Source organism: Marmota marmota, unplaced genomic scaffold (genome assembly GCF_001458135.2).
Source record: "Marmota marmota marmota unplaced genomic scaffold, marMar, whole genome shotgun sequence".
In the NCBI taxonomy this organism is placed as follows: Eukaryota; Metazoa; Chordata; class Mammalia; order Rodentia; family Sciuridae; genus Marmota; species Marmota marmota.
The window spans coordinates 13,985,061-13,994,825 of NW_026000229.1; the positions used below are offsets into that span (position 1 = coordinate 13,985,061).

Below are 9,765 nucleotides of genomic sequence, written 5' to 3' on the forward strand. Positions count from 1 at the left end.
GACAGGGTCCTGGTTAAACAAATATGGCACATCCATATTGTGGAGTATCATGCAGCCATTAAAAAGAATGAAGCAGACCTTTATATGATGTGGAAGGATTTCAAAGGCATATTAATTGAAAAAGCAAAGTGCAGAATAAAAAGAATTAAAGATTCTAGGGTACACAAGCTACTATTACCAGTGCTTATTTCTGCAGAGCAGGGCTAGGGGGAGGGGTAGGAGCTTGGGGCTTGTAAAAAGACTAACTTCTTGTGGTATATCCTTCTGTACTATCTGAATTTTAACTATAAATTATAAACTACTTTTAGAAACACACTAATTGGCTGGGTGCAGTGGAACATGCCTGTAATTCCAGCGGCACAGGAGGCTGAGACAGGAGGATTGCAAGTTCAAACCCAGCCTCAGCAACTTAGAGGGGCCCTAAGAAACTTAGCGAGATCCTGTCTCTAAATAAAATACAAAAGAGGGCTGGGGATGTGGCTCAGTGGTTAAGTGCTGGGTTCAATCCCTGGTATGAAACAAAACAACAACAAAAAGAAACATTAATAAATACACATTTGGGCTGGGGTTGTGGTTCGGTGGTGGAGCGCTTGCCTCGCACGTGTGAGACCCTGGGTTCAATCCTCAGCACCATATACAAAAATAAACAAGTGAAATAAAGGTGTTGTGTCCAACTACAACTGAAAAATAAATATTAAAAAAAATAAATATACATTTATTTTTAGGGCAAGAATAAACATTTTGGGGGCTGGGATAAGTGCTTGCCTAGAACTGTTGAGGCACTGGGTTCGATCCTCAGCACCACATAAAAAACAAATTAATAAAAAATAAAGGTTAAATTCTTTAAAATAATTTATTAATTCTAAATAAATAAATAAATAAATAAATAAATTTTTTTTGGAGGGGACTTATTGTTTTCTACCACTCATGCTTTATCTTGTTTGGACTTTCCCCAAAACAGAACCCGTGGGTTGGACACTACTGTCCTTTTCCATCAACTGGCAACTTAACTTCTGAGGGTGAAATAATTTGTTCCAGGTGGCATTCTTACCTGTATACCTTTGATAATGAAATGGTATGTAATAATAGAAGGATTCTTTCCAAATATAACGCAGATATGGACACCTTCTGGGGCACAGCCTGGTCACCCCTGCAGTGACCAAGGAAGGTCGGGAGGTCAGACAAGAGGCTAAGGTCAAATCGAATGTCTTTCTGGGGGCTGGGGATACAGCTCAGTTAGTAGAGTGCTTGCCTTGCATGCACAAGGCACTGGGTTCAATCCCTAGCACCCTCACCCCAAAATAAAAAGTCTTTCTGGAAATATCTTATCTCCCTATCATGTACATGAGGAGAAAGCCTAGTGACCCCAGAACTACACAGCTTAAATAATGTTTGGTACGCTGGGGTTGTGGCTCAGTGGTAGAGCGCTCGCCTAGCACATGTGAGGTACTGGGTTCGATCCTCAGTACCACATAAAAATAAAATAGAGGTATTGTGTCGACCTACAACTAAAAATATATATTTAAAAAATAAATAATGTTTGGCAATTGAGACTTAAATATATAAAGGAAGTTTTCCCTAATTAAATGTGAATAAACTTCCAAGGAGACCCAGGGGGCAGCTTGAGGGATGGGTGGGGAATCTCAAGGTGAGGGCTGGGGCCCAGCAGCTTTCATAGCTCCCATGTGAGGCCTGCACTAGGCCATGGTCTGAGCCGCTTCCTCGGGCCTCCCAGCAGTGGAGTCTTGTTATTTTGGGCACCAGACTTCCCAGCAACATTTTAAAATGCTGGATTTTATTTGTCCTAGGGTTTGCCAGCATACACGGTAATTAAAATGTTGATTAGTAAACAGTTTAAATATATGACAGACAATGCAGTTAAAGCCTACAGTTAGGTCAATATGTGATTTAGATTTGCCATTTAAAAAATCTCATTTAAATTTTGCATACATTAATCACTACCATACTTCAAGGTTCTGATATCCACCTGACTACAATATTAAAATAAAACTTGCTGCCCCAGGGAAATCCTACTTATTCTTAATTGTTTCGAGGCTTTGATGGGCTTTTAATCTAAGATTAATTTATGCAATTTTAAATAACTCTTCTTATGATTAATAAGCTTGAAAATTAAAAGGAGTCTAAAGCAATTATAATGAGCATTTGGTCATAACCTCATTAGAAGAAGGAGTGAAGGATACAGCTCTGGAATTCTTACAAGACTACAATTTAAGGTTACTTTTAGAGAAGTCAAACATAGTTCCTGAAATTGCAAAGGCAGGTTAGCAAAGGTCAGTTTTAAAATGATGGCTAGCTAGATTAGCATACTAATGATTTTTCCTGATAGTGACAGAAAGGACACTGAAGAGAAGATGCAGAAAGAGAGACCAAATGACATGCGGGCAGGAAGCTACAGGCCCTGAGGTCTGGTCCCCACTCTCTTGCTAGAGACCTTCATGGAATTTCAGAGAGAGCGCGAGGATCAGGACATTCCTACTCAGGATCAATTTTAGTCAGAGTCTGGCCCCCAGGGCAAGCAGATATCGTCTACGTGTGTCCCCCTTGCCAACTGCCCACCTGCTTGTCATGGGTGGCAGTGGCCAGTCACTTCTCTTATAAAGGATCAACAGCTTCCTGCTGCCCGGCTCCTCCCAGGAAGTGTGCAAAGTCCCCTTCCAGGGAACCTGGCCACCCAACTAACTTTAATTCTCTCATTTCCAGGGTCTCTGCTTTGGCCTCCTCCATGTCCTCTACTTACTCTAGTTGCCGCAGTCTGGCTGGGTACAAATCACGAGCCACTCAAGCAGGAACAAATTTTATTTCCAAACTCCACCAGCACATTCCCCGGGAACTCTTCAGGAATCCCGGTGACAGCTCAACCGGAACTCAACGGAAACTCCATGAGAACTCAAAAGTCATCATCTTAATGGCTCGCTGGCGTCACCTCTCAACCACTACTTCTGGCAAAAATGCCATGCGTCATCCCGACTCATGCTCATCCGGCTGTGGCCCTCAACATCTAGTCTCAGCCTGTGCTCTTTCCCTCCCTGAACATCATCCCTCTCCCTGGCAGTGGTGATGATGATGAAGGGTTCCCATTTATTGAGCACTTACTTTACGTCAGACGCTGTGCTGAGCATGTATCATATTTCCGCCTCACTTCTATGTCCTCTCTCAATGCTCCTGAGGGCCATGTCTCCCCTGCTCCAGTACCAAACTGGGGATCAAACTCAGAGGCCCTTTACCACTGAGCCACATCCCCAGCCCTTTCTTTAAAAAAATTTTTTTAAGTTGTAGTTGGATACAATGCCTTTATTTTATTTATTTTTATGTGGTCTAAGGATCAAACCCAGTGCCCCACATGTGCTAGGTGAGCGCTCTACTGCTGAGTCATAACCCCAGTCCACCCCCCCAGCCCTTTTTATAATTTATTTAGAGACAGGGTCTCTAATTTGCATAGGACCTTGGTAAGTGGCGGAGGCTGATCTTGAACTGAGTCTCTGGGATCACAGGCATGTGCCGTCATGCCCAGTCACAGAGTTTCTTCTAGTCTTTCTGAACCGTCACACACCTCCCAGCCCTGGACAACAAGTACTCACTGGCTGGCTGTTTGGCAGTAACCCCCTCCTCCCACCACAGGCTCAGCACGGTTTCCTGCTAGCAGAGGCCAGATATGACGGAGGAGTGACTCACCAAAACCCACCCCAGAAGCCACCAGCCAGTGGATGCCAACTGCCAACAGCCAACATGCTTATACCTTGTTCTAGGTCACATTGAGTTCCACTAAACAAATCTGTCTTCCATGAGCTACTAGTTGGAGACCCCCAGGAAGGTTAGATGAGAAGCTCACAGCCCTTTATTGGTGCCATAGGTCAAGCACTTTACAGTTGACAAGTCCATCTCATGGAAGTTGAAGAGTAACGCTCCCGCCCCCTTCCCGCCTCCAGGAGTTTCTTTACCCCGACACACACACACACACACATAGAGAGTAGCTCAGGCTCAGACAAGTGAGGTAAGTAGCTGTTGCTTGTCCAGTTGTCTAGAGGCAGTGCCTATCCTCGAAACCCTGTCTGCTGACACCCAAATCCTTTAAGAAAAATTTTTTTTGTAGTTGTAGATGGACAGCATGCCTTTGTTTTATTTGTATTGATGCTAAGGATGGAACCCAGTGCCTCTCACATGCTAGGCAAGTGCTCTGCCACTGAGCCACAACCCCAGCCCCTTCTTTTCTTTCTTTCCAGGTTGCTTCTTATCTCACTGACAGACAGACCCTCAAGCTCCACAGTCCTCTCAACATCACACAGAGAGCACAGTATGTCCGACTGGCTGTTGGGCAGACCTCTCCAAACTGCACCCATGTCACCATGGCTATGGGAAGGAGCGAGGCCATGAGCCACCCTGGGGATCTTGCTGCTCCCATTCCTTCCCTGAGCAGCTGTTAGTGTGGACACACCTGCCCTCTCCCTCCCGATGGATCCTGTCTGTTGGATTCCCTGTTCTGTGTGCCCTTACTCCTTAGTTCATGTCTCCTATGGCACGTACCCGAGTTCCAGAGGTTTCTTTTCTTTTTTTGGTATGGGATTGAACCTAGGGGTGCTTTACCACTGAGCTCCACCCCCAGTCCTTTTATTTATTTATTTATCTTGAGACAGGGTCTCATTAAGTTGCTGAGGCTGGCCTCAAACTTGTGATCCTCCTGCCTCAGCCTCCCTAGTCACTGGGACTGCAGGCACGCACCATACATGGGGCCTTGCATGGAGTTCTTTTTGATTGTTAATCTGACAGAGGTTTCCGAACAGCTCCTTGGAGCCTTGTGCTGGGCGAGCTGCGGGTTCCAGGGGTTATGTGCAGGCCCTGCCTCCTCACAGTGCTGGCTCCTGGGGGGCAGGATTAGTGTCTGATGGCTTCCTCCTGGTGTGCAGGGAGGTAAAGAGCAGTGCCACAGTGGGAACCAGCATGTGGCTTCCTTCACCAACACCAGCCCAAGACAGTGGCAGATGGACTAAGGAAGGCTTGGCCACAGGCACGAAGTGAGGGGCAGGCACAGGCTCCTCACTTGCTGTGCCCAGAAACAGTGTGGTCATGACCATGGTCCACAGCCCACTGTTTAAGTAGCACCAAATCGAAGCACCTCTGCACATGGTGTGTGCTCAGTAAAGTCTGTGGGCTCAAAAGAATGGCTCCCAATCTCAGGGAACAACGTCTCTTGAAGCTGCTCGTTTCCATAACCATGAGGGTGGAACTAGAGAGGTGAGAGGTTTGGGGCAGATAACTGGCAGGGCACACTCTGCCCTCAGTTTTTGCCATGGGATGCCCAAACCAAAATATAACAGATTCCTCACAGCTTCCCTCAGATGCCAGTTAACAGACCAGGTGCAAACGCTGGTAATTGCTTGCTTTCTTCCTGTCGTGTTTTGTTTGGACTGAGGTTCAGCCACACCCTGCCACTTGGGGATGGCTGGAGTGTGTGCAGCCACCTACTGTGCCTTGACCACGGCCCTGCAGGGGTGGGACGGCAGGTGGCAGGGACCGTAAGAGTGAGTGGGGCACTGGCTTCACAAGTATATGCTGCTGAACTCCTACAGGTTTCTTTGCGGGGGGAGGGGGTGTCCTTGTATTTAATTCTATTTTTCTGAAATAGTTTGATTTAGATGAAATTCTCAAAACCACAAGAACACTCCCCTGCCTACTATGCACCAGTAGATACACCTTTGATGCAGTGCAGAAGAATCCTGTGTTCTTCCTGGCTGTGTGACTCCAGGCAAGTGGGCTAACCTCTCGGAGTCTAGTTTATTAGTAAAGTGGGAATGAGTATAATCCTCGGTGTTTATGTGAAGGTAAAATGAGATAACTTAAAGGAAAGAACTTCTAACACATGTGTTTAAAAATTACCTGTTTAGAATAATTTCTCTCTATGTAAATACAAAAAAATTTTTGAGACCAGATCTCATTATGTTGTAGAATTGGGACTATAGGCAAGTGCCATTAGATTGATTATTTTTTTTAAGCTTAGGGAACAGAATCCTGTCTGAATTCATCTGCAGCTACAATTTGGGTGCAAATGTGACTCCCCTCTCTTTCAAGTTCTGAGAAAGTCAACTGTGGTACAATCTTGGCTAGTAGGTATCAGAGGGTCCGTTATTTCCCTTACAATCCAAGTTGTGTTTCACATTTGTGTGCAGAAAGCACACAACGGTCCTTCAAGGCCCAGTTCACCTGTTCTCTGCTTACAAAGCCTCCCCAGATGCCCCAGCGGGAAGGAACCCCTCTCCCACGGGGCTCATTTTACCCACTAGTTCCTACCATTTCAACTGACAGCCATTCCTGAGTGCGCCACGTGGTTTGAGGGCTGGCCCAGATGCCAACAGAGATAGAGGAAGCTGTTCCGTGCTCTCCATCGCAGCCTGACAGCACGGGAACCAGTCCCTGCCAGGAGGTGTAAGAGGTGCACCAACAGAGGTCCTTGCCGGGAAGAAGGAGGATGTGCCTGAGCAGGTCCCCATCCCAACTGGGGAGGCATTGGACGGGCTGTACCAGTTGGGTCTTGGAGGCTAGGTAGGAGCTCACCTGTGCACGAGAGGCATAGGCCTTCCCAGCGGAGGAAGCAGCGTGGGCATGGGGGACATGTGTGGGGACTGGGGACATCAGGGGCATCTGCAGGTAAAGGGGTGGCTGGGCCCAGGGGGCAGGAGGAGCAGGTGAGGAGCAGGTGAGGGCGGGCCCTGGACAGTAGTCGGCGTTCTACCCCATGCAAGGCTATTTCTGTCCTCACGGTCCCTGTGGGACTGTGGGCTGGCTGAGGACAGGACTGGGTCCCAGTGAGGCTGCTGGGCATCAGGCAGGATGCTCCGCATGAGGCTGAGGCTGGCGACATTTGTGATGCCCACAGCGCGTGCTCGCCTACCTTCCAAGGCAGAAAGGTGCTAATTCAGTTGCCCCTCAAAGCCACACTCACACCTTTGGAGCTTTGGTGATTAACCCACTTTTAGTTGCTGCGGTGCTGCTGCCCAGACAGGAGCCCTGGAAGGAGGGGGTGCCCAGCCCTGGCTCTGCCGACCTCCCTGATAGGGGCCCAGTCTTGTTCTAGAGATAGAACTTTCCAGCGAGGAGCTGGTGCCGCAGGCCCCGCCTGAACCAGCATTCCAGGGTTGCCGATTTGCCTTCCCGAGAGTCAGAGTGAAAGCATTCCAGAGGCAGAGCTGTGGCTTAAAAAAAATCATGTTTAATTTAAAAATTAGAAACTGGAGCAGGCTGTGAGCACAGGGGTTGATTGAAACAAAATTTAAATTCCTGTCAAGCCCATTTAAACACGGGGGCCCTTCATAGACAATTAGCTGCTCCCTGTGAATGCTGAATAAACTCAGGCCTGGTCACTGTGAGAGGAGAGGAGCCTACTGCGAGGCGCTGGAAAAAAATTAACTAAAATCAGGCTGTATGAAATATTCAGCCTTCCAGTGTATCACAGGGGTTTGAAAGTGTAAACAAGACAAAAATCGATTCCTTGGTGCCCTCAAATCAATCCCCCAAAATGGTTAGGGCATCTGTTTCTGCTAAATTTTGTTTACATCGGCAGATTTGCCTTAATTGCGGTTGTTTATCTCTCATCGTCCCTGGGGCCCTAATCTCCCGATTACTAATACTTAACACTCATTTCACATCTAAAGCTACTTCTAATCCTCAACAGGTTTGGGGGGCTCTTAAAATTATTGAAACCGCAGAGGCGGGAGACACAGCCGCTTTGTGAAAGGAACATTTTCTTATCTACTACCAGCTGGGCCCAATCATCACCAGGGACGGCCACAACAAAGGTGCTAAAAGGCTCTTCCACAATGACTGCTGCTCCACTGGGGATTCAGAGGATAAAAAAGAGCTTTGATGGAAAAATCTGAACAAGAGGCTAAAGCAGTCCAGCCAAATAAAGTTACTGTCATAATCAAATGCTGTCAATCACCATGAAAATCCAATTAAAAATGTTTCAGCACAGCCCTCTTAAGTGGAAAAATGTACCCTATTTATACAAATTTTTGTCCACTCCACTCCAATCCCACAATTAGAAAGTCCTGATATTAATTGAATCCCCCCTCCCCCAACTTTAAAAGGAGGCACAGGACGCTCGGAAGGCTTCTGAGGGAGCCAAGACACACACAGGCTATTGGTATACAATTAAGAGTTAATCGGGTTACATCTGAAAATTCCATTTTTATTTGTGTCAAGGGAACCTTTGTGTGAATAAACGAAGGGTACCTACTCTCCTTCTTCAGAATCAGTGACCATTTATATTTAAGAGAACAGAGGAGCGGTAAACCAGGATACTGGAAAGAAACTAGTCCAAGCTTCGGCAAATGTCTCTCGGTAGACCAAGGCCTAATGTTTAATTCTAATCTTGAAAATTAAATAGAGGACGGAAGGCCCAAATGTCTCCACTGCCTTTCTCGGTCTCCAAATGGCCATGTGAACCTCAAGTTTTCTGCAGGCTGATCTGCCCCAAACAACTGTGCATCTGAAGCCACAAGGCTCAGCAATCCCCAAAGGTCTCTCTCAAAACTGCTACAAATTAAAAAGCAAACAACCCATTAAACAAATCCAGCTGGTTACAACTGTAAATAGAAGGATTCTAATAATTTTTCTAGCCCTTGAAATTCCTGGTTAGACTTATTAATAATTGATAAGAATTACAGCTATTTATTGGTGTGTACTCACAGGAAAACAACTTTGCAACCTTCAACAGCGATTCCCAATTCCCAGGGACTAGTTTTAAGATCCTTTTATTGTCTTCCTCAAATGGCTCAATGTTTCTGGTCTTTTTCAATCTAACCCATTATTCCCAAGAGCTGGGGGACGGATGGCATCATCTGATATGATCGATGGGGTCCCTGCTATCAGCCTGAACAGGGAAGACAATGCTGGCCAGGGGGTCCCCTCTAGGTTGTATTCTCGACCTCAGGTGGACTTAACCACAGTGATGCTGACCAGCAGCTACCTACTTGGCACTTCCAGGCTGTTCTGTACATCCTGGTGACCCAGGTGTCTGTTCTGGCCTAAGTGCAGTGGTTGTCAAATGCTCCCAATACTATCCTGCTAATCCTGCAACTTCCTAGAAATTTCATCTTATCCCATGACCTCTAGGAAGTCAAAGACCTCTGTTCAGACTGTGTATTCTATATGGTATCATGATGTCCACAGACTGCTTGGGTCTGTTTCTGCAGCTTTATGAGCTCCTAGAGAACAAGGGACATGTCTTGTTTGACTTTAGCTCTTCAGTGCCTAGTACAGTATTTTAGGGACTTGGATTAGAAACACACACGTGTTTAGCCTGAATGATATTAGAACAGGACAGACAGGCACTGAATTATAAGATCATTGTCCTCCTTCAAGGAACTTACAATCTCATTGGAGAAAAAGGTGAGTTTCATTAAACCATCAGCTTCACTTCTGGCTGCTCCTTACTATCGCTTAGAGAACTTTTTTTTTTTTTTTTTTTTTTTAAGTGCCTGCTCCTTCAGCCAAATGCCAGAGATCCTCTAATCTAGGCTGGGATCCTGGCACCTCTTTCTTTTTTTAAACCTCCCAGATGATTCTGATGAGCAGCTAGGTAAGAACCGCTGGGCCACATGGACCAACTCTGGAGGAATGTGTCATTAGCTGCTGTGCCGAGTTGTTACCATACATTTTGGAGGGCTTAGGGAAGGGAGTGAGCCCTGAGAAGGGGAAACACTTCAGGGAAGAGGACAAAGACCTTCAAGGAGAGGGGAGAGGGGGACTTCT

At 46.4% G+C, this 9,765-nt stretch overlaps 1 protein-coding gene across 6 annotated transcripts in view; it reads right to left on the reverse strand.

Moving 5' to 3' along the window:
- Positions 1-9,765, reverse strand: part of Map2k5 (mitogen-activated protein kinase kinase 5) — a 243,479-nt gene that overhangs the window by 19,135 nt on the left and 214,579 nt on the right. The gene's annotated exons all lie outside the window — the stretch shown is intronic.